The 24,636-nt window shown below is 50.2% G+C and overlaps 1 protein-coding gene across 1 annotated transcript in view; it reads right to left on the reverse strand.

Moving 5' to 3' along the window:
• The window catches only part of ASTN2 (astrotactin 2), a 572,108-nt gene extending 549,117 nt beyond the window's left edge, over positions 1-22,991 (reverse strand). Inside the window, exon 1 of the mRNA XM_026657253.1 lies at positions 22,840-22,991. The gene's annotated coding sequence lies outside the window, so the exon portion shown is untranslated. The remainder of the gene's footprint in view (positions 1-22,839) is intronic.
• Positions 22,992-24,636: the final 1,645 nt, after the last annotated feature.

Genomic DNA, 24,636 nt, shown 5'->3' on the forward strand with positions numbered 1-24,636 from the left:
ACATTCCATGTTCTTATGGCTGCTTTGATTGTAATTCAGTCTCTAGTACATTACCCTTATTTATAATGCCAGTGCTTCAGCACGGTGCCTCGGGCAGCCTAAAATTATTACAGAGCCCTTTTGACTTTCAATTCCATTCCATTCAATTCCATTTTTATTTGTCAGCAGAGACGCCTATTGACCAAGGACGTGTGTACAACGGAACCCAGCCACAAGCGGGGAGACTACACGGCCGAGTGTTCAGAACAACCCTTATGAAAACCGCTCTGTCTCTGCTCAAGGAAGAGACCTGGAGACTGGAACGGCAGGTGGCTCTGCCGGTCGCACGGGACAGTCATTTCTGCGGCTTTCTAGGGGAGCTGCTCTGCTTCAGGGCCCTGGATTCGACTAGGAGGGTGCACTGCAGACCCGGGCTGGGAGGCTGTGGCACAGCTGGGTTTAGCATTCACTAGAGCAGATGTTCATTAATTTGCCACAACCACTAAATGCCTTTCTCCTGCCCCCACAATGTCCCATACACCCAGATGATGCAGGGTCCTCACAGGGCCTTCTTTTTCAAAGCAGGAGAAGGAAACTGATTTCCTGGGGTTACCTGTTGCTACGCTTCAATAGCAGGAGACATCTAGCTTGGATACAAGCATGGGTGGAAGCTTGGGCAGGGCTGGGAATGGGAGGGGCTGGCTGGTGTTACCTATACAGGGTATCAACTCGTCAACTCAAACCATTTCTCCATCCCATGCTGCATCCCTGGCCTTATTTCAAGCAAGATGTCAGTAGGATTCCAGGAGGAGGGGACAATGTGAACGCAGACCCAGAACACCCCTGCCACAAGAGATGCTCTTTGGCACCTGCTCCCCCTTCCTCCCAACCCCAATACGACAGCCAGACTCACCCCATACAGCCCGGATTGCTCTGTTAGCATTTAAGAGCCATGGTGCTCCAAGGAAAGCCACTCTGCAATTCTGATAAGCCTTTGCGGGTCAGTGACTGACACAAGCCAATGCACCATGCGAGTGACCAACAGGCACAACAGAAATCTGACATTTCAGGATGTTAGGAACCTAGTGCATCATATCAGAATCCTCGCACATAGCAGCCTGGAGGTCACCCTGCGTATCCTTGTACAACACCCACAGTCACAGTGTTCTGTAACTTCCTGAGCCTCTCTAACAGCAACATCCTCATCATTATGCACCGCTACTCCGAAAGCACTGCCAGCCAAGACCACCGGCCCCTCACTCTGCTCAGCTCCCCGCGGCAGTTCAAACCTGTGCGTGGTGTTACATGGTGTGAGAGGGAAGAGTCAGTTCAGGGCGAGGAGTTTGCAAGCAGAGGTGCTTTTTCCTAAAGACTCAAACTCTTCCATTTCCCTCCGGGTTCCCGATTCCCCCATTACAGACGTCCATGTCACTCACAGAGACCATCTCGAGACGGGATGGAGACCAGTCACACCTCCCTTCTCCATCAATATAAACATCAGGGAACTGCCAGTATGCGGGACAGGTCCCTTGAAGAGACACCTGGGAAAAGACTATAACAATTGCATGAGATCTTTATTTCACCTGAGCCACAATCCCAAGGAAGGATCCACAGAGTGCAAAAATACCTATTTAAAAGCCTCCAGCACCACCTCCTGATTGACAAACTGCCAAGAAAAGTTCTAAGGAGCACCCTTGTGGTGGAACAACCCTTCTATGGATGGACACTGCATAGCTATTGTCAATCAGCCCCAGATAACAGGCCTTGGTAACTCTACAGTATCTTTTCTCTGAGGATCTCAAAGATGTTTGTGAACATTAAACCTCAACACCCCCTTGAGGGGTAGATAATTATCCCCAATTTACAGGTGGGTAAATTGAGGCAATGTGATTTGCTAAAGGCCACAAAGCAAATCAGTGACCTCTAGACCACCTGGAACACCTCCCATTCTACAGAGCAGGCAATGTAGAAGAAACCAATGTCCACAGAAATCACATGGCCAATTCCCATGCTCACCAGGCCTCAGAGGAGTTGGGACCCTCTTCTTGTGGGCTGGCCAAGTCTAGACCTGGGAACAGGGGGTATTTTCCCTGCTGCTGTTACATTGTACCCAAAGCTCCGCTTTGTGCCGACGGCCAACGTCTCATGCCACCTTCTGTACATGGAGCCTCTGGTACCAGCAGATCAATGGCTGCTGCATCTCTGGCGATTAAAGCTTGGCTCTGTTCAGCAGCCCAGCTACTCCAGAGGCTCAAGGGAACAGTTTCAACCAGGAGGTTTTATAAAAAACGCATCTGCCTGGCAGCTGCTGGGGAAACAGCAACACGCATAAAGAGGGGAAAACATACCCGCTCTTTGCAAAACGTTACGACTCCCCACAGTCAAACCCGCAGTGTGACAGAAGAGTGCAATCCTGGCTCTGCAGGAAATATGGCCATGGGAGGAGCTAGTCCTTTATAACCTCACTTCCGACGGCACTGCTCCCACATGCACGGTGCCATCCATGGCATATTGGAGCCAAGTGTGCAGCCACGCCCTGGAGAGGAGGAGAATAGGACACAAGGTTTTGACAGGCCTTCCTTTAGTTCTGTGCGTGGGGAGAAAGGGGACTTCCTTTTATTACCGAGAAAAAACTGGCCCCCTAAAGCGAGACAGGGAAAGAAGCTAGCACAGCATTTTTTTCAAGGCAGCACAAGGTTTCCAGCCACTGGAGTGCGATAAACCGTTTGGCTCGGTTTGGCATGTCTGTTGGTGCCCTGGACCACTGTGCGGGGTGATTGGTAGCCCGGGCTAGCACTCTGCGCACAGCGCCAGGCAAGCGCAGAGCAAGGTTTCCAGGAAAACTCTGCCAGTGCCATCCCAATCGGGATTTGCAGAATCCCTAACCTCCCAACCCTTCTCTTGGAGCCCTTGGCCTTTCCTGAGCAAGACTAAGTCAAGGGGGACGGTTTCCCTGCAGGCCTAAGACAAGACCCAACCTCTATTCCTACCTTAACCCGTTTTACAACTACCCAGGATCTTCACAGGTGAAAGGCCAAAGCACGCTCCAACTGTGGAGGCATCCCGCCCCCTTTCGTTCCCCGAGCCACAGATCCAAAAGGAGAGTATGTTGTGTATTAACAAGATAATTCTGTAGCTGTGGTTGCTATCCAGGTATTTAGGGTCTGGATAAGGGATGGAGAGAAGCTACCCATGATGAGCTAAGTATATGTATACGGAGGAGATACGCTGAGCGGAGGAGATACTGCCTGGATCTACACCCCAGGGTCATGGGGGGCAGAGAGAGATTAATCCCTACAATCGCCTCATTAAAGAAAGGAAGGAGGAGAACAGCTTCTGCAAATAATTCTTGATTTCCATATTTATCCCCTAATTAAATAGGTTCCCTGGACGACTCTGCATGCAGGCTAGAAGGTAATGATTTAGAGCCCGGCTTCCGATGGGACTGCACTGACACATGTTTGCAAATTGCCTCTCTCCCAGATTCAAAGGTCAGGTGCCTGTATCCCTGTGCCAGCATGCCCAGAACAGACACTGAACCCTCCTGCCACCTGGAGCTTTCAACCAGCAGAAGAATCCAAGCTGTTGGTTTAGCAGTGCCATGCAGCAGGGGCTCCCATTACCTTTCTCGCTCTGCTCCAGCCCCTTTCAGAGGAGTCCTTCCATTGGCTGGAGCCCAGGACAGGATCAACAGCCAGAGGGGGTGAGTTCTGCACGGCCCCTAGAAGATGGGCTTGCCTGGCAGGAGTTAAGATACAAAACAGAATTGCACAGCCAAAGGGGGTAGATGGGAGGGGGGGGGAGTAGGAAGGAGAAAAAACTCTCCAAACATGCGATAGCTCCCTGCATCAATTCTCCGGCAGTTCCACTCCCTGTCTATTCACTTTGAATCTTTCCCAGACATACCATCCAGCTAATACAACCTCAGGATCCTGGGATAAAACGAGGCTACAAGCTCCGAAAAGATTAAACACATTTATCACTGCTGTTCTGTGGGGAGCTCCTTTTAGGCAGCCAAAGATCCCCAGCGCGCTCTGAAGCCGGAGAGCCACTGTGGCTTAAACAGAGACAATTCCTGAGCTACACGTCAATGTTGCAGCCGACGTTCTATTAACTCCTGGGACTTCTCCGCCAGCTGATCGTGCTTTGAGGCCAGAATTGCAGTTTCAGGGTAAGCCAACAACAGGGGACTTTAAACACGGACCATTCTTCCTGAAACTTCACTCTCTCTGCCCAAGCACTAAGCGTTCAGATTTTTTCAAGAGAGCTCCACTCCCATGTAGACACCAAAACAGCCAGCTAGAATTTCACGAGCACTCCCGACATACTTTTGGAAATCTCCCCCCTAATGTCCTTGCCTTGCTCTGCTCTCTATTTGTGGGTGGGAGACTGGCGTACGTGGACACCGCTCAGACTTGCAGATAGAGACGCAGTCCCACTAATTAAGGAGAAAGGGTTCGCTACCAGTTCCAGGTACGTATCGCATGAGGTGCCAGATCTCTGGCATTCTGGCTAGAGAGACCATGGCGTTTTTAGCAGGACTGCAGGCATTCTAGCTTCCATGTCCTCATCTGAGAGTTGCAACACTCCAAGGAGACTGGACCTTGAGCCATTTCAGCCTGAGACCTTTTAAAAATCCAGAAAAGACGCTCTGTGCTGATAAACCCAAATACCAGATCCCAGCCACATTTATATGAGAGTTGTCAGTGCAGCACCAAGTTACACTCTTTCCCTTTATAGGAACAGCAGCGGCTGCCTGCATTTATATACAGCCTTTCCTCCCAAGGGAGGACCAATTGATTTAGGAATTAAGGGCCTGACCCTGAGAAGTGCGAACCTTTCATCCCAAGTGGAGATCTGGGACCTTCAACGAGACGGAGTGTAATGGCCCCCTGCATGCAGGTCCCTCTGCTACATGAAGGCCTTAAGACCCTGGATCTTACAAACACAGTTGGTAGGTCTACACTGCAATCGGAGGTGTGATTGCAGGTCAGGGAGGCATACCTGTGCTAGCTCTCATCTGGCTGGCATAGCTAAAATAGCAGTGAAAATGCAGCAGCAGGTGCTTGGCGCAGACTACACAAACCTGCCCAGAACCTCCCATCCCTGGCCCACACCAAGGTCTATGCTGCCACACATCCACTGTTAGTTTAACTAAATTAAAGCTGGCACAGGTAGGGCGATTTTGACTCATGTGAGCAGCCCCTACTCATTCAGATAGTCTCACTGGCTTCAATGCGATTACTCTCGCAAGCAAGATGACATGTGAACAGGCATTTGCAAGATCACGTTCTTAATGTATTAAAATATTAAATCACTTACACAAACTACTCAATGCGTGTGCTTCGATAGTAAGGTACATTAAAAGCTGTTTGGTCTAGTGGATCAGGCACAGGCCTGGGAGTCAGGACATCCGGCTCTGCCACTGACCTCCTTTGTCACCTTGGGCAAGTCACTTCGGACCAGGTTTTCAAAGGTATTTAGGAACCTAAACATGCAGGTAGGTGCAGTGACTCAATACCTCAAAACAGCTTCCTTTAACCCCCCTATTCCTCACTGGTATGTGGTTGTGATATTTCATACAAAACATGCCTTGCAAGGGGTCATATGAAAGGTCATGATCTGCTGAAAAACTCATTGTTCTGGCACGATGTGTGTATCACATCATGTCCACTATCCTTTGATGAAGTGCTTCAGTTTGCCCACCTGAGAAAGAGCATCCTCCTTTGTAAAGTGCTTTGAAACCTACGAATCTTCTATATAAAAAGTATTACTTGTAAAAAAAACCCTCCAAAAACTGAGCAATCTAATTAGTACATGGATAGAAATAGGAGTTTGCAATGTATAGTATATTTAAAGGAAGCCTGATTTTGTACTGAAATGCTGAGCCCTTGTGCTACCAATGTGGATTCCTTTTTCAGAGGCATCTTTTTGCTCACCTCAAGCACTCTCAAGGCAGAGAAAATTCCCTTCGGAACCAAAGCAAATTCATAATCTAGCTCTCTACCAGCTACCAGGTTGAGCGCTTCTAACAGAGTTTTAATGCAGAACAAGTTAAGTCTTGAGGCCCTGCTCCCCAAGGACGCACACACATAAAGCAAGGAAAATCTGTGGTTATTAGAGTTTAGCTTTATTGTTTCCATAAAACACAGTGAAGATCACATTTATGATTCTGGAGAAAATAAAACCCACTATCCTATTGTTAAAATTACAAACACAAGGTACTCCACTGACTTTTAAACAACCAGCAAACACTTTGCACTTGGAAGGCACTCAGATTTCAAAAAGGCTCTGCAGAGGTGATATTGGCATGGTTTTATAAAGAGTAAACTTGATGCACAGAGCAGGTTTAGAATCTCCCCTACATCTAAAGAAGGTAGAATGCTCTAGTGGTGATAGCACTTGCCTACAATTAGAGACAGCTGGGGGAAGATTTTCAAGGCACTTTTTAAAAATGGCTTAGTAGCCAAAGGCCCACTGATTTTCAATGCCACTTTTGAAGACAGGACTTGGGCTACCAAGTCACTTGGGTCCTATTTAAAAAATTTACCCCGTGTTCCATTCCTGGCTCTGTGACCGAGGCGCAGAGAGATGAAGAGACCGGCCTATTTGCCTCATCTGTACGACAGGGATAACAATTCTCAGATTCAAGCGCTCCGAGACCTTCTAATGGAAAGCGATTTACCAGTGCGGCATACCCGTAATTGTCTCTTCCCACCCCCACCCCTCAGCAACTCCGTGACAGTCCAGGAACCTCAGCTCTCTGCCTTTAAGCCACTAGACACCGCTGCTTCCCAAACAGCTTGTTACAGGGATGCAAATACAAGATCACTCCTCCCTTTCCCACTGGAGACATTTCTACCAGGAGGCCAGTTACACAAGGAGGTGGGGAGGGGAGAAGGGACTGATTGGTTATAAGCAGTAGGATCTACTCCCGCGTACCCTAACCTCAAACTTCCCAGAAGGCTGATGCATGCGACTTTACTGTCAGTGGTCTCCAGGGAAAGCAAGGCAGAGTCCATTATGGGCAGCACTCTGCTCCCATGGTGCCGATGCAATGCCGTTCCACCAAGGGCCCAGCATTGAACGCTTACTCCTGCAAAGACGTCTATCTGCACCATGTCCTTGTTCCCTTTCGGGGCATCTCACTCTGGTTTTGAGGAAGGATTTCTTGCCACCCGGCCAAACTGCAGTGCTCCAGGGACAGAACAATCTCCATTATTCTCTTCTTCCTCCCCTGCCTGGAGGAAGGGCAAACCAAAGGGTTCTCCCCACCCCCCCCCCCAGGATGATAGAAGCTCCATGGGGTTATGAATTATTGAACGGGAGCTGTCTCTTGCATTTAGCAATCTGATGATTGAATGGAAATGCAGACCTCAGAAGGTTACTGTCCCCAGCACGGCAGCCGGCCTGCATACATAACACCGCCCAGAATGCCCTTCCCCAGCCAGCTCCCATCAGGGGAAAGGGAGGGCAGGCAGGGGGTGGAACACAAGACAGGCTAGTTACCAAGGTATTTAGTTGTCCTGCCTGTCAATCAGTGCGTGACACCTGCCTGGCACCCCGGGCACCTTGGGAACTGCAAATCTGCCTGGCGTTCAGGATGGAGAGAAATGTGCATTCACTGTCACAGGGAGGGAGGGTGGAGCCGCTACATATCTGACCCTTCCACACCCCACAGTACCCTCCACTCCTGTCCCCACGACAGCTGCAGCAGGGGAGAAGCTGTAGCCAGAGCTGCAGTGCACTGATTCAACCCAAGCACCGGGGGGCCACTTGCTGCATAGGCATCCCTCTCCCAGCTCCAACACTGCACCCACCTGAGGGGGAGGGTTTCAGAGACACAGAGGGAAGCCGGGCGCCCCACGCCCATTGACTTTCACTGCCCTGCGTTCCTTTACATATCTCCTCCTCAAGCCCCAGGCCACAGGGAGAGGACCGCCCGTTCACAGGCATAACAAGGACGCTCCGTTCTCTTCAGCCTGACCCACTCTCCTTCCGAAGCGTCTCCATTTCCCTCATCCCTGTGACAGGCGGGAGGACTAGCGCTATTTATACAGGCTTACAGTCACCAGCAGCCTTCTCTTTGGGCAAGGGGGTTAACGCTCCTCATGCTCCCCTCTTGAGAAACGACATATCACGACCGATGCCAGGTCCCCGTAGCTGGAGTCAGATGGCGAACCTAGAACCGCAGGCCTGGCACGCGTGGGTATTTCTCAAGGCACCTGCAGAAGGGAGCGGTTTGGGGCAGGGAAAGCAGAGAGCGGAGCTGCCCTAGCGGGGGCTTGGAGAGAGCCTCAAGCCGAGGGAGCAGTGTCAGGCCTTAGCGTTCTGGCAGTCTCCTCACCTCCCTTTTGGAAGGTGTTATTGCAGGCTTTAAATCAGACAATTAAACAGGAGCCTTTGGGGCTCGCAATAAAAACCAGTGAGGTTTTTTCCTAGCACTGAAAGAGAGAGTCTGGAACGCACTGGAGAAACAGACGAAAGGATTCCAGTTCCTCCTGCCTTCTCTATGTGGATTTAATGATTTTTAGCGCCCACGGAGAGAGGTCTGCTTCACAGCCCTCGAGACTGCGGTGCGTTTGTGCACAGGGCCGGTGCAGCAGAGTAAAGCTCTGTCTGCAGTACAGATCCACCCCCACTTGAGGATGTCAAATACAGAAGCCAGCGTGCCTCTAAAGCATCCCAGCACCCAGTTGCCTCTGCAGCAAAGCTCACTAGACCCCTCTAGGAGGGCCCCTCACACGCTCTCCCACGAGCGGGGTTGGAGTGAGTTCATGCCCAGCAGGAAAACTGATTTCAAGGGGGAGTAGGAGAACTAGCACAGTTGACACATACGGCTAGATCCTCAGCTGGGGTAATGGCAACAGGCTACGGCTTCAATGCAATCTCCACCCACGCTGCCCAGCAACATGCATTAAACCTGGCTTTGCAGGGACACCTCTGACAAGGTGAAAGGGCACTTGCATCTCCAGGGACCCACCCGTCCTTAGTCTCTTTGCAGAGACTTTCAATCACCATGCAACTTCGAGTATGTCCACACTACAGCCAGAGGTGCGATTGCAGGACACACAGACAGGCCTGAGCTAGCTTGGTCGTTAGCAGCAGCAATGAAGCCAGGGCAGCACCAGACTGCAGGCTGGGCTGTACAACCCAGCCCAGGACGCCGGCTATGTATTCAAGCAACTAGCCTCCATTGCCACAGCTTCCCGTCTATTGTTATCCGGGCTAGCCTGATCACAGCTAGGTCTACACATGCTGCAATGACTGTGACGCTCCCTAGGGGCACCTCACCACCACCTGCCCTTAGCGCGAAGCAATCTTGTCTGTACCTGAAACCACCAGGCTCTGGCAGCACAAGCTGCCTCGGGAGGCCTTCCTCTCTATATACAGGTAGCAACAGGCACACGCTAACTCCCTGTGCATTCCCTGCAGTGTCCAGCCATTGATCACTCTCCGAATTTCCAGGCCTGCTATTCCCAAGGGAGGAGTACGGGCTCAACACCCCAACACTCAGGTCTCTTTACAGTGAAAACAGGAATACGTTTATTCTCAAAGAACAGAGATTCAAGTGACGGTGAGTAAGAACATCGGAAACAAGCGGTTACATACAAAACAAAATCACCACACGCTTTCTAGAGACTGGACTTTAACTAAAACGTTTTTCTCTTGTCTAAAGAAGTTTTTCTTCTCACCCCATGTTCATTCCAGTGTTCTTAGCCAAGCCTGGCTGAGACCCTGTTTTCATGAAGCAAAATCGCTGTCCTTTCAACTTCCTCAGTGCAGGCTGCCCAGGTCTCTTCTGTCTACCCCCCAATAAAGTCAAGCAAACCTCTGAAGTGCACCACCAGACAAGGTTCTCTCCCCTGCCGTTTTTCCTCTTCCTGATTGTTAATTTCTTTCTGAAGTTCTCGCAATCCTTTCTTTGCCTTCAGTTCAGACTGATGACAGGAAGCCCACTGTGAATGGCACAACACTCCACTTATATGTAAAGAGAGAGCTGGATAAACACCTCGTCTGAGAGGACTTGTCTGGCACCTTTGCTGGTGACCAGTACCTTGACACAGACTTTAAGAACATCTAGTAGAACCTTGGAGATACCAGAGTTATGAACTGACCAGTCAACTGCACACATGGGCATAGTTTGGGGGGAGGGCACAGGAGCATTGCCCCCCCCAAATAGAGGCAAGGGATGGCGGGGGACACACAGGGTCACGTGACACTGCCCCCACCCAATTTCTGCAAGCACCAAGCTGCCCAGGGCTTGCTCTTCTTGGCCTGTCCTTCCCGCACTGCGCATCACCCTCCGCTCATTTCCAGCCCCCTCACCCCACAAGACGGGCCTGGGCAGGGAACGGAGGGGGTGGGACGGAACTGCTTCTCCTGCCAGGTGATAGATGGGGCTCCCTGCCTCTGCAGCTGGACCCCCCCCTCCTGGGTCCTAGTGCCAGTCGTCTTCCTCGTGTGTGTGCTGAGAGCCCTACATGGCCACCATCCTGTTTCCTGTTACAATGGCAAGTGCCCATGATGGGGCAGGGCAAGGAGGGGCTGGGTGGGACAGGGCGAAATGGGGGAAGGGGGGGGGGTTAGGGTTAGCATTTTTCTTCTGCAGAGTAAAGTTTCAAAGCTGTATTAAGTCAATGTTCAGTTGTAAGTTTTTGAAAGACCAACTACAACATTTTGTTCAGAATTACAAACATTTCAGAGAGTTACGAACAACCTCCGTTCCCGAGGCATTCGTAACTCTGAGGTTCTACTGTATTTTCAGCATGTACACACAACAACTCCTTATACAACAACAAGATCCGTGCTTATATTTCACAATGATATTGACGGCCAGTGACACCAGCTTTCATTTGAGACCCTATGAGACATTCTTTGGTCAGCCAGAACATATATGTCAGACCCCAGAGATCCCTGTTGTCCCTCCTCACCACTTGCCCATTGGCATTAAGAGGTTCTTGGGTCACAGTCACACTTCTGACATACCCTTAGTGCCAATTGTGGTGAGACTTGTGTGGTGGCGACCTGTTCATTGGAAACAGCAAACACCTGCCAGAAGGGGAATGCTTTTAAATTCTGGCTGAGGTGGGCTGGATTTAAGCCCACGGGGAAAAAAATTAAGTCATTGTCACTCTCGTTAGTCACCAAGCCAGAGATGTGTGTGGAGACCACTAATCCCAGCCTTTTTCAGCACATGCCAAGCAGCAGTCATAGCTGCAAAGCACTAGGGTCATTATGACTTAGGCAGGATTTGAACCAGCAGCCTAGTTCTTATCTCTGCCACAGCAAACATCTTCTCTACCCATTCACTGTACGGGAATCAGTTGGCCTCCAAAGCTGGAGAAACCTAGAATAATTTCTTAGCAGCACTTTGGATTACAATCCACGATGGGCTGTATTCTAGCAATTGCAGCAACTAGAGGACAGTTTCCTATGGGTTTCCTCACGCTGCCCTCCTTCCTCCTGCATCTCAGAAGGACTAGTGGAGATGAATAGCCTAATTTTCAGAAAAGCCAAGTATCCGTGACTCCAGCTGAAGGCCGTGGAAGCTGCAGGTGGCGGACACATCTGGCGCTCAAGCCTGGATGCTGTATTGCTAAGGAGTGTCAAGTGCTCGCCTCAATACAATATCCAAGCTACACTAGTTTGGTTCAGTTATGCTGTGACACATCACTTGCCCTCTCTGTGATCCTCCTACAGATTCCAGTTGTGCAACTTCTTAATTAGGTAGACTCAGGGAGCCAGAGCTCTGTTCTGCAGGCTAGATTGGATGGCTCTAGAGCAGTGGTTCCCAAACTGGGGTTCGTGAATCCCTGGGGGTTCGCGAAATGTTACAGGGGGTTCTCGGGAAAAAATTCCCTAATGGTGGACAGAGCTGTCCCTAGGGACCCTGGGCAGCATGGGGCCAGCAGCCCAGAGCCCCTGGACTTCCAAGAACTAAGCAGATCAAAGCAAGCATCTCTATCACACTGAGGAGATTTAAACTTCAAGGACTCCTTATAAGAAATGGAAAGGGAGGTGGATATATTTCACTGTTTTTTAAATTAAATAGGCAGCTAAGCTTTTTGTAACGTGCGTTGTTTGCCTGGACTGCTCAAGACTTGAATGCTTGTGTAGGAGAAACTCTGAGTTGGCTTCTTAAATACCTTCATGCTGTTTCACATCTGATACTCCTTGATGAAACATACGAGCCTTGGCTTATAACAAGCTTATTCAGAGTGATACAAGCTACAACAGTGAGATCTTGGAAGAGTGTTGCCGTTTTCATAATGTAATAAAAATACTGTAATGATAAATAATAATTAATAATAAAGTGTGTAATAAGCATGTCATAAAAACAAATTTTATATTTCCAAGATCACTGCTTTTATAATTTATACTCAGGTAAAGGAGAAAATTCCTGGAAATATTAATTTTTAGGAGGGGGTTCGCGAGACGACATTTTAGCGAAAGGGGTTCATAGGTTGTGAAAGTTTGGGAACCACTGCTCTAGAGAGCTAGCGGGTTCTCCATTCCCAGGAAGACCTCACTGGCCCCTACACACTGATGGTCTCCCCCTCCTCCTTCCTTCCTGCTCCTTGCGTGATGCCACTTAATTATTAAGAAAGTCTCACCAATCCCACCCTAATTACCACTGTAAAGCTGCCCTCCTGAAGAAAGATAAGGGAAGTAATGAGGATGGACCAGCAGGGATTACAGAGCTCTACAACACTTCCTTGTCAAGGTAATGCTGCTGCCCAACCTTAAAAATGCAACAAACGAGTCAGAGTAACTGTTAAGCAGCCTTGGAGACTGGAGCTGCAGGACTTTGGGCTGGGGAGGTTGGTCATATCACCAGGCTGGACTCTCAGAGCCAGGACCTTACAGCAGCAATGTAAGAGACATCATCCAAAGGCCATTTGGTGGCCTACATGAAATGGGCTGATGGTCTCAGTTCACAGCCAGGTGGCTAAGTCCAGAACCAAAAGCCACCTCCCACCCCAAACTGGCACCCCTGGGGGCAATCCCAGGAGAAGCCCAACTCCCCTCATCCCTAGCAGTCAGCACTGAGGTACATGGGGAAAGCTGTGTACAAGATGCACGGACACTCCCTGTGCTGTGCCTGGTGTGAATGAGGCCAGCCTGGCCAGGGCTATCAGACCAGCATGAAAGAGAAGCTGAACCTCTAACCCATTTGGCCAGGGTGACAGACTAGGCAGAAGAGAGCAAGACTGCAAATGGCTTGACAAGCTGTCAGGTAACCAGACAGGCACTTATGTACCTAGGCATCTGTGCGAACCACAAACATCCCTTCAGTAGGCACACATGAACATCACGTGATCCAAGGCTGTATCTGCACTGTGTCACTCACCATATCCCTACCCCTAACATCATGGAGGAGGTAGACACTGTGCCCCACTCCAGGTTAGCACAACCAGCACCTTGGTGCACTACAGAACAGTGTATTTGATGACCAATTGTCTTCTCTTCATTGGTCTTGTTTCACCTCCCAAGAGGTGAAGGCCAAGTATTGTCCCTGTCAAACTCAAGGGCTAGATAGAAAATGACAGGACTGTCCCCTGTCGGCAAGAGGTTAACGTGACTGACGGGGTGGACTAGGCCCAGAGGCCTCCCATAAGGTGCCACATCCCGTCCCAGACAGGAGCAGAACAGACATCCTCCAACCGGCCTAGAGGGGCCGCAGGATCAGCCAATCAGTGCCAAGAGGGCCATGTAAAAAAGAGCAGCAGAGACAGAGCCAGTCAGTTGCTGCCTGGAGCTGAAAGAGAGAGGACCTTGTTGCTGGCTGGCTGAACGAGCAGCAGGACCACGGACAGCTCAGTGGGAACAGGGACTGAGCCTGAGGACTATAAGATGACAGCGTCTCCAGAAAGGAAGCCCTGGGGGTATGACCCCATACAGGGCCGGGAGAAGGTAAGGACTGTATACCCCAAAAGGGTTTATTCTGTTCCACCTACAGATCAGGTGTGAGACTCGGCCAGAGGGCTGTCACTGAAGACCCGCCAAAGAAACCATCGACCAAGGGGGGTGGGTGCTCGCGAGAGGTGGGTGCCACCCCGTTACAACACCACTAATTGAGAGACTGCAGACACACGCACTCGACCAAAGGGGGCGCTCATGAGAGCTGGGTGCCAACCCCGTTATAGTGACATTATGGCAGCACAGGAAGACTCTGGGAATCTAGCTGTGCTAAATGGAAGTCTGGGATCTACCAAGAATGATAATCCTTTGCACTTGATCAGTCTTTCATCACATGACCTAACATGCCGTCCAACCCTTCCTTACCTGCCCGTATGGCAGTGGTCTTGTGGATGGGACACTGGAGCGGGACTCAGGACATCTAACCTCTGCCACAGACTCTCTGTGACACTTTGGGCAACCTCTCCTCCCCAGCTGTACAAAGGCGTATATAACGCCCTCCCACTCGGTCTCTTCTGCTCAGTTTGTAAGCACTTTGGGGCAAAATATCATAGACTCTCTGTACCGTGTCTAGTATAATGAAGCCTGGTCCTAGCTGGGGCCTCTAGGCACGTCTGGACTGCAAATAAAATAATCACAATGTGGGTATTATGAGGCACATGGAGATTTAATAACTTACCGAAGATCACCAAGTGAGACAGGGCAGAGAAGAACCCAGGAGGACTGACCGCTAGCACCCTGCTCTCGTCATGAAAATACTGCCTCCAGGTGTCACCCGTTCTTTTGCTTTAGACATTCACGTTTAAACTGCATCTCAAAACACAACCCAAGATTCTTTTCTGACAACATGACAGTTTCCAGAACCCTGAGTTGGAGCATTTATAAGCGATACATATGCTAATGCTCTGTTCACCTGGGACAGAAAAAAAAAACTTTCCTGACTCAATTGTCAGATTTTTTTTTTAATTCCTTCTTGCCCTCAGGCCAGTCAAATCAGTCCAGGTAATTTTAATTTCTGTGGACGTGCGAAGTCGTCTCAAGGTTGTTTGTTTGGTTGCTTTTCAGTTCCAAGTCTTGAGGATTTTGCAGGGTTTGGAATGGAGGTTTTAAATGATCTGCTGCGTATTAAACTGAAGAGGAGCGGGTCTCATTAACACCTGAGGTAATTAACAAAGGCTGAAACAAACAGGAAATTGACACGAACCATTTCTCTCTCTAGCGGGGCAGAGTGAGGGACATCAGTAGAGCTTGTTCGAACATTTTAGACAAAAAACATTTTAGCCTAAAGGTGCTTTTTATCCAAGCCAAAACGTTTCACAGAGAGGTTATCAATTTTATCCGCTTCCATAGGAACTTCCTGAGGTCCATCCAGGGTGGACTTTCTGGTCAGAAGTGACCCAAATGCATAGCCTGACCTTTCCAATCTGCAATATCTGCCTGCATCTACAGACAGCCTGAAACAGGAGCCCACAGTTGTCCACTGCCCCATTCCTCTGCATAGAATGCTAACTCTAACCTAATGACAAGCACTGAAATATCAATATTGTTAACCATTTCACTGCTGACCAAAGTGCATGAGAAAACAGGGGCAATGGAGATTGTGTGATCTACTGTGAACCTGTCCTTATTTTGGCATGAGGAGTGGAAGAAACTTGGGAAAATTCCACCTCTGACTTTTTCAGTCAGAGCAGGGTTAGTAGCGGCTCCAAACTGTCATTTGATGGACCACGAGAAACGAATTTCAGCCTCAGTCCAGCTCCCCAGGGGTAGGTCTCAGAGGCTAATGACTGCATGGGCCATTCAGGTTTGGCTTCCTGCTCAAGTCTAGAATTAGTCTCTCTGGTTCAGGGTAAGGCCCAAAGGCAGGGCAGTGTAGGGCAGCTACCCATGCTATTGCCCATTCCATGGGCAGTCTCCAGGGCCCTTGGTCTCACACCTTTCACCACCACTGAACTCTCAGAGGAAGAATGCCAGCACTCACAGGTGATTTCCAGTTTAGCAGAGTCACTAACAGGACTTGCTACCCATATGACAACTGGAATAACCTCTCCCGTGCTTCTTATGAACCGTGGCTCTGCATTCTAATGGTGTTGCACTGCCTGCACCATGCCCGCTGCACCTCCTCTGTCCACGGGCATCGATTAGACTCTATCGGGGACCCTGGCAAAGTGAGCTGTTAATGGCAAGACCTGCCAAAGTGCAGAGGCTCTGTAATGACTCCAGTCTGGGAGCAAAGCTCCCTAGCGTTCTGCCTATTAAGCAGTTTATTTTTCGAGTCAATGCATTCAAGGACTTCGTTGTTTAACATTCATACAAAACTCATTACCTGGCAGGTCAGGATAAATTAGGTGCGTGCATACACACACGTTCGACAGGCACTCAGAGGCCTCATCACACTGAAGCACAAGATTAGCTGCCGTGATTAGCGATCAAACTTAAAAACAAACAGTGTTTGCTAATTCCAGGGGCGAAAGGGGGAGGAGGAGCCATCTACTGGATTACAATGCAAGTGATACAGGAGGGCAACAGTTTTAACATGCACAAGACAGTCAGATGAACTGGACTCACCGGCTGCCACCCTCCGGCAGTGTTACTATCAGGTATTTGAACAGGCTACCGTTGATTTTTGTAGCAGTAGCTTTTACAAATCACTGTACAACCAACCAACCAACCCAGAGATGGCCCCTACCCTGGAGAGCTCACAATTGAGAATGGATGAATAGGAAAATCACCCCCAGAAGCCCCAACAAGCACCTGCCATTCTAGGCAGAGAGAGTCTTAATTGTTTTTAATAGCACTAATCCGCATTTCCCTCACACACGTGTTTTGTTCCAACCGTATCGTTTTAGGCAGGGGTTGCAAAATTTCCTCGCCGGAGGCAAACCGGAAACTTTCCCAGGTGAAGTGCAGCAAAAATAAACACTCAGGTTCTACAGTAAAATAAGCTGTCAGTGGGAAGTCGCTAGGCCTCATGGCCACGAAGGAAACCTTCCAAATGCAAACTGGAGCCGTGCCATTTTCCTGAGTCTGCAGACAAGCTGCGGTGCTTCAGCTCAGGACTCCCTTTCATTCCCATTCTACATTATCTTGTGGCCAGCAGTGAAAGTGACGTGAATCTTACCCATTCCACTCTGCCCCTGCTTTTGCCAGCCAAGAGCTGAGCAGAGGACGGCAACGCTGGAGTTATGGCACAGGGGTGGGAGGAATCATACTACTAGCATAGCTAGGGTAGGGAAGGATGGAGTGACGTGTACACACGCACACACACACACAAAGTCAGGAGGCTCTGGAGAAGCAGGCATGGTAGGGCTTCAGATTGAATCAGACACCATAGTGCACAAAAGAAAGAGCCCTGGGCGGGTTCCACCTCAGTACAAATCCCAGCGCTTTCCTTTTTCCTAGAAGCTAAAAAAAGGAAAATTAATTTAAAAAAAAACAGTCTTTTCATCAGAATGTCATCCCTGGACCTTGATGGTGAGTTACAAACACCCCTTTTCAAACTGGCCTTTTGCTATTAGGTGTCCAGGAAGTTTCTCAAACCCTGGTTTTAAGGCCAAGCTGTAAAATAACCCTCTAGGTGAAGAGATGCTGCTTCTGATTCAAACTAAGCCCCTGCCCAGCGCAGTATTCAGGCTGCCCGAGCTGTAGAATCCTGCTACCCCGTGCCAGGTCTGTGCTAAGGCTACAGAGATAGACCCACTGTTCTCTATCCTCCATGCAAACAAGAAAGATCAAGAGACTAGTCTGGCAGCTTGGGAAAGGGGTGGGAGGAAAAAGGGAAAAGAAAAAGAGAAGTGAATTACTCCCCCACACCATACAAAAAGTGATTAGACACTTAAATGTTTTGTCCCAGCTAATGTAATTGCAGAGTTGATTCTTATATAAGTAAGCGTTGTTTATTCTCATTCTTCGGGGCATTAGATGAGGACGCCAGCTGGGGACAGGACGAAATTCCCCTTACTCTAGTATAGTGTTTTGCCCAACAGAGGAGGGGAGCGTTAGGTGCAGTTAGTGCAGGGCGCGCTGGATCAGGATTCCTGGGTTCTATTCCGCTCTCTCACTACTCTGTTAAATGACTATGTAGACTCCAGTTTGGGGTGGGAGGGGTTGGTTAGTTTTGGTTTTAACTCTAAGGTGTCCACTAATTTTAGGTGTCTTGATTTGACACACTGATTTTCAGAGGCAGGCTGGAACTTAGAAACCCCAGCTGAAGTCAATGGGAGCTATCGGTGTTCAGCACCTTTGGACCCCCCCCCTGCCCCCAACAAAAAACAATCAACTCAGTTTGGGCATCAAAAGTATGGAGACATCCAAAGTTAGTGGAAACTTTTGAAGACGTGGGGCCTTTATCTCTCTGTTTCAGTTTGTCTATACAGAAGTGGGTTTAAAGCTCGCCTCCCCCAGTGGGGTGCTGTGGAGTTTATACCTGTAAGTGCTTAGAGATCATTTGACATACACCATTAGAGCAATGGGCCCTCTAACAATTTTTAACCTGCCTTTGAGGCATTCAGCGCTGGCCATTGAAACACAGGATACCAGACTAGATGGATCATTGATCTGTTCCAGTCTGGCAACTCTCTAGGCTCTTTACAGCTAACTGGATGCCATTCAAACTTCTGCCATTTCCATGCAAGCCCTGCAACGAAAACCTCTCTGAAAACCAGGCAAGGGGGAGATGGGCAGAGGATCCCAGGATGGTGACTTCCCACCAGACAGCAGCAAAGCGGCGGTGGGACAGAGCTTTAATACACCCACTCAGGAGCTCTCATATATTTTGTCACATCTGGCCAGTCCCCAGCCCTGGCACCATCTGCACAATCTGTCCATGGGGAGAGGCGAATAACAGGAGAACAGACATCAATTCTGCACCAGGTGGAAAATAAAACGGCCAGGTTTGACCCAATACACGAAACCAAACCAGGATCACGAAAGCAAATGTCAAAAGCAAGTGGTTCTCCAGCCCCTGACAAAAACAGACATGGATAACCGCTCATTTCTAAACCCTTACAGCTCTGCGGCTACAATAGTCTCAATGCCAAGAATGCTTCCTAGACCAGCATTAAACCATTAATAAATAGGAAATGGGGAGGGATGGGAGTGGGGAAGGAGGGCAAAAACAGCGTGGAGCATTTGGCTGCAAAGACACGTTTCCTTCTCCGTGTGTGTTAACTGGCCAGACTGTGGTTAGTTTTAGGCATTCAAGAGTATTTAAATAATGTCTTGGAAAGAATGAGCCATTGATCTCCGAGCACGGAGCATGAAATTAACCAGCAGAGGCGACCACTCAACAAAGAGGTTCCATTCAAATACGCAGTAGGGCCTGCTGGTCTGTGACTGAAACGCGTGCAGGGCCGGACCCCTTCCCAGACTGCACGTAGTGCCCCGTATCCATCAAAGCATGCAGGGAAAGGCAGAGAACCTGCACGGCTATAGAATGGCAGCTGCGGCCTCACACAGGAGCAGCATGGACTTCAGCGAGTGGAGAGCCACAGGGAGCTTCAAGCGATGGGCCTGCTGATGTCGGAGGGGCGCTGAACAATTGACTGATCAGGGAAAAGAAAAAAGCGACGGCAAGTTTTTAGACTGAACCTGACTGTTTTTACACAGCTTTCAACCTGAGGCAAAGCCACGTGTACCATTATTAATGCATTCAAGGTCAGACTGACCCTCTTTGCCAGTGCTAATGTGAGTTCTGAGAACTCCATTCTCAGCTGCCTCCTCCAAACCCATATCCTGTCCCCTCTCCCAAACTCACTCAGAGCCTGCTAATGGTGACGAGCCAGATATCACACATTTCTGGACATCGGCCCACACTCTGAGCCGCTTCAGTAATTATGAAGCTGCCACAGCCACCCCACAACTTTAATTAGTATTATAAGCCCAATTTTCAACCACTCTCCCAGATCCTCCCCCACTCCACTGCCTGTATTTTCCCCATGTCTGGTCTCGTCAGCAGGAGTGTCAGACAGACAGAGTTTCAGCGATTATGGAACAATTCTACAATGGAGTTGTCGTTTCCAGAAAGAAGTCCGAGCATGGTCAGTCTTAGAATTGCAAAGGCGACTTGTCCTTTTAAGAACTGCAGTTGAACACATCTGTCCTTGATGAGAGCTAGTGCAGGAGTTCCCAAACCATGGCCCCTGATGGCACATGATGTTCCACCAATTCACGTCACAACCATTTTTTAAACATGTGAACCAATGAAATCTTCGAACCACCAAGCGAGTGCATAGGTCTATTACCTTGCACCCGGATGTCCGTGGTAGGGGCTAGCTTGTAGCATGGGAATCCCCATCACGTGGGTAGGAAAATGTCTCCCATGGGGTGCCGGTGAAGCTACGGCAGGTGGGCAGAGCTGGAGCTGGCCATGTTCAGTCTGCCCATTGGGCTGGGGGTGGAGAGGGGCTGTGGCCCTCCCTTGAAAATCCAGGAGCACTTTGTGGGTTTCATGGGGGCAATGCCCTCCCCTTGACGCACCCCCCCCCCCCCGAGGCTGGAGATGAGGAGCAGCTGGGCACCACTGAAGGCAGGAAGCCCTTGTGGGACTCTGCCAGACCTGGGGGTTCATGGTCAGGGCTCAGAGGGACACAAAGGGGGGGAAGAAGGCTCATGGGGCACAGCAAGGAGAAGAGGCAGAGGGCATACAGATAGCTGCAGAGGGGTGAGGAGCAGCTGCTCCCTTATGGGCTCTCTGATCAAAAGGCTGCAGGGTTCTCCCCCGAGGCTCAGCCAGCTACACCAGCTGAGAGATAAGACTGTCCCCATCAGACCCCCAACCCCAGGTAGCAGCTCTGATTGGCCATCCTTTCCGATTCACCTGCCTTCAAGTCCCAGAGGAGAGCCAATCAGAGAAGACTTTCCCGCAGAGCAATAAAAGCGTCTGAGATGGCAGGTCTGCCTGAGCGAAAGGTCTTGCTGAAGACGGCCTAACTCTGGTTCGCTCTGTCTGCGTGTGAGGACTCTCGCTCGTGTACAGCCACGTTTCACCATACACACAGCACTGGGGTTAGGCCAGTACAGCGCCGGAACAAGGGCAAGGCGAGTCAGGCACTTGCCTCGGGCGCACAAAGCCGAGGGGCACAAAAAGTGGTGGAGGGGGAAAAAAAGCCATTGGCAGGCACAGAGATATTTATAGCCGGGGTGATCTCCACCCGGCCCCACCTGCCGCCTCCCCAGAGTGTCCCCTGGCCCTGACTTGCTCCCCCCCTTCCTGGACCTGGAGCAGAGCAGCTTCATGCTACCTCCCTGCAGCAACTACAGCTGCAGGGTCCTCGTGCCCCCCCCCCCATCGCCACTGCCAGGGCAGACGACTCTGAGCCTGCCCTTCCCCCTCAGACCCTTTCATTTTCCAATGGGACTCTCCATCAGCACAGCCGCCCCCCCGCCCCGTCCGCAGTCACCGCTCCTGCCCCATGCTGGGCAAGGAGGCAGCCCCATTCCTCACACCCAGGGAGGCTACAGTCAGGGACAACAGCAGGGGAGGAGGCGCACGCAGCGCCCCCCGGCACCAATCACGGGGGAGGCGAGGGAGATTCCTGGACCTGAGAGGGACCCTAGAAGCACATGCAGTGACAGTGGTGGGGGTGAGTGTGCTGCTAGGGGGGCAGGAATGGGGGGCTCCTCCCCCAGAGCTCGCTGCTGCCAGCAGGAAAAGGGCTGGGGGGAGTCCTCTTCTCTGGCCTGTCTCAGGGCAGCCTGCCTGCACCCCAAACTCATCCCCAGCCCTGCCCCACCCCAGAGCCCACACCCCCAGTCAGAGCTTTCACCCCCCCCCCCACACCGCACCCTCAACCCTCTGCCCGAGCTGGCCGCCAGTACATGGCAGCACGGCCCCCCGACACCTCTGCCTCCCTGCCTTGTTGCTCTCCAGAAACGTAGCTATCATTTAAAAGGGTGGGGGGGGGAGTCTCTAGCTGCTATGGTTTCTGAAATGGCCTCTCAAGTCCAAGCCCAGTGTAACTACTGCATCTGCAGGTCCTCAAATCAGCACTGGGAGGGGTGTCGCCTGCCCCATTTGTTTCGATACGGGCCAACGCCAATGACAACACATTAAATGTCAACACTAACTCTCTCTCTGTTCCAAGCAGGTCAGAAGAGAGGGTGGATCATATAAAGAAGGTGTGAGTGACAGCTCATGTGGGCAGAACTTATTTTGAGGGTAGAGCTTGGGAAAGCACCAACAATCTCTCTCTCTCACACACACACACACACACACACACACACACACGTCCATCCCTGCTTTCATGTACTCATAGCACTGTTAGAACCCTAGTGCATTCTGCAGACTGACTCCATATCCTGAAAACACCGGGGGGGGGGGGGGGGTGTCAGTTTACACTTAAATTGGCAAAAATCTAAGCCCAGCTCAGTTCCATTGGCTCCTTCTGGCATACCCCAGAGGCCTCAGCCTTGCCTTTTAACCCTGTCCCTGGAAAAGAGGTCACGAGCACCTAGAGAGTGAAGAAACAAAGCAAAAAACCAGAGGTAGGGTAATAAAATGGGTAAGTGCTAAGGAGAAAAAAAATCAAGAGAATTAGATTCGCCAGCAATTACAGCCATTCAGCGAGCAAGTGAAAGAAACAGCCTGTTGCCAACTAAACCAAGCCCCCGTGATTATCACCAACACAGCTGTTCCAAGGCCTGTCTGTTTCCATAACTCAAGGGAACAGCCCCAGAAATCTTCAAAACAAACAACAGAAAAACACAAACACCATAAGCGTGCAAATCGACGCAGCAATAAGTCACCGCTCCGCAGAGCCAGCCGAGCTCGGACAGCCGGTGTGGCCACTTCCTTGCAGCGCAGAGAGCCGGAAGGGGGAAAGCTCTTTGCCCACATGTTCACCAACTGGGGTCTTCATTCCCCCCAATTCCCTCCCCTTCCCCCCACCAAAAAAAAATAATCTTGTTATCTATGTGCTGCCGCATTCAAAAACTCACTGGACTGGACTTCTGGATCCCATTCCTGGCTCTGCTACTGGTCATGAGCAAGTGACTACATCCTTCTGCTTCTTCTCCCTCCCCTTTTGTCTGCCTTGGCTATTTAAGACCAGCAGCTCTGCGGGGCAGGGACTGTCTCATGCATTACAGGCCCCAGCACAACAGACCCCTGATCTCTGCTGGGGCCTCTAACTTCAACTGCAACACAGTTTGGCTGAGGAAAGGGAAAGAAGGGTGAGTTAGAAACCCACCCTGCTCTCCTCTATCCATAGCTCACTCTAAATTAGAAAATAGCTCACTGTCCAGGAATGCAGATTTGCAAGCATCTAGCCCCGACTTTAGGCAAAAGCCTTTCCACTCAATGTAAAATGTGTTTAAAATGCTAAACTTGTCACTGGACAGAATTTTTTAAAGCACACAACCAGGCAAACAATTCCTAAAAGAAAATCTAGATGATGTCATAACAGTATCATATTACAAACTGACAGTGGGCTGCAATGGGTCCTTAAGAGAAGCATATGTGATATGCAAGATGATGCAATCCCTTTCTACGGCGATCACTTGGGGAAAAAAAATGCCAGGCATCAATGAGATGGCCACTCTGTTCACGTGTGTCCTCTGGTCCATCTCTGCAGACTGGTTAAAATTAGAACTTTAAACTGTATAGATCTACCCCCCCCCCCACACACACACACACACCCACTCCAACATGTCAAACATCTCAACTGTACCTCCTTAATGAGCACCCCACGCAGTTCAGAGCAAAGTTTACCTCCACCCCACGCACTCCTGCTCTTATCTCCACAGCTTATTCCTGTGAATTATTGACAGGCGATGCAAGACCCTGAAGCAGTTTGTAAAAAAAGAAGTTCAAGACGCTGAAGATAAAGAGCATCACATCCTAAGCGTCTCTGTTCGGGGGAGGATTTGAGTGGGTTCTGGTCGGGGGGTCTGTCACTTTAACAAGTAAGAGAGCTGTGTAGGTGTGGTTTGAAGCAGAGAGACTTGGGTACCACACACCTTATGCTGTTACGCTAGTCCAGCTCCAGGGAGGGGCAAGGATCCCAAGCCAAGAACTGCACGTCTTTTTGAAGCAGTTTGATCTTATGCTGGTAGCATTTTGGTTAGTTTCTTTGAAGATCATTCCATCTGAGGGAGAGTCGGGCACAAGTTCAACAGCGGGAGTCAGAGCTGCTTCAGGGCAAGCAACTGCTGCTTCATTATTTATGAAGTCCCAACAATGTGGAAGGTGCAAAATAAAGACGGGCCCTTCCCAAAAGGCGACATTCTACAGCAAGGGGGCAGGGCATACCGGGAAGCCCAGAGAAGGGAGCCACTTTGGACAGCTCAATTTCTTGAGGGCCTCATGGCAACAGCCAAGCATTATTATTAATTTGCACTACAATAGCATCTAGGGGCCCCAAGCTAGATCAGGGCCCCATTGTGCTGGGTGCTGTACGAGCGCATGGCAAGGAACGGCCCCCCGCTGTGACCAGCTTGCAGGCTAAACAGACAAGACACAGGACGGGAGGGATAAGAGGAGAAAGTGACTTACCCAAGGCCCCCCAGAATGTCAGTGGCAGAGTCAATACTAGAACCCACCTCTCCAGAGTCCAAGTCCCTCATCAACCAGGCCACTCTGCCTCCTCACCTGAGGGCAGATGAGCTGGCTTGTTAAGAAGGGGTTCTTTCCTCTAGGTAGCTGGTTTAAATCCAGCTTAACCTGGGACTAACCCAGAAGCCACTGCTATCCGATTGACTTTTCGAGGCAGGTGGGAGACCCCGCCAGCAGGGGGA

Source organism: Terrapene carolina, unplaced genomic scaffold, assembly GCF_002925995.2.
Source record: "Terrapene carolina triunguis isolate 2854851 unplaced genomic scaffold, T_m_triunguis-2.0 Scaffold238, whole genome shotgun sequence".
NCBI classification, from domain to species: Eukaryota; Metazoa; Chordata; order Testudines; family Emydidae; genus Terrapene; species Terrapene triunguis.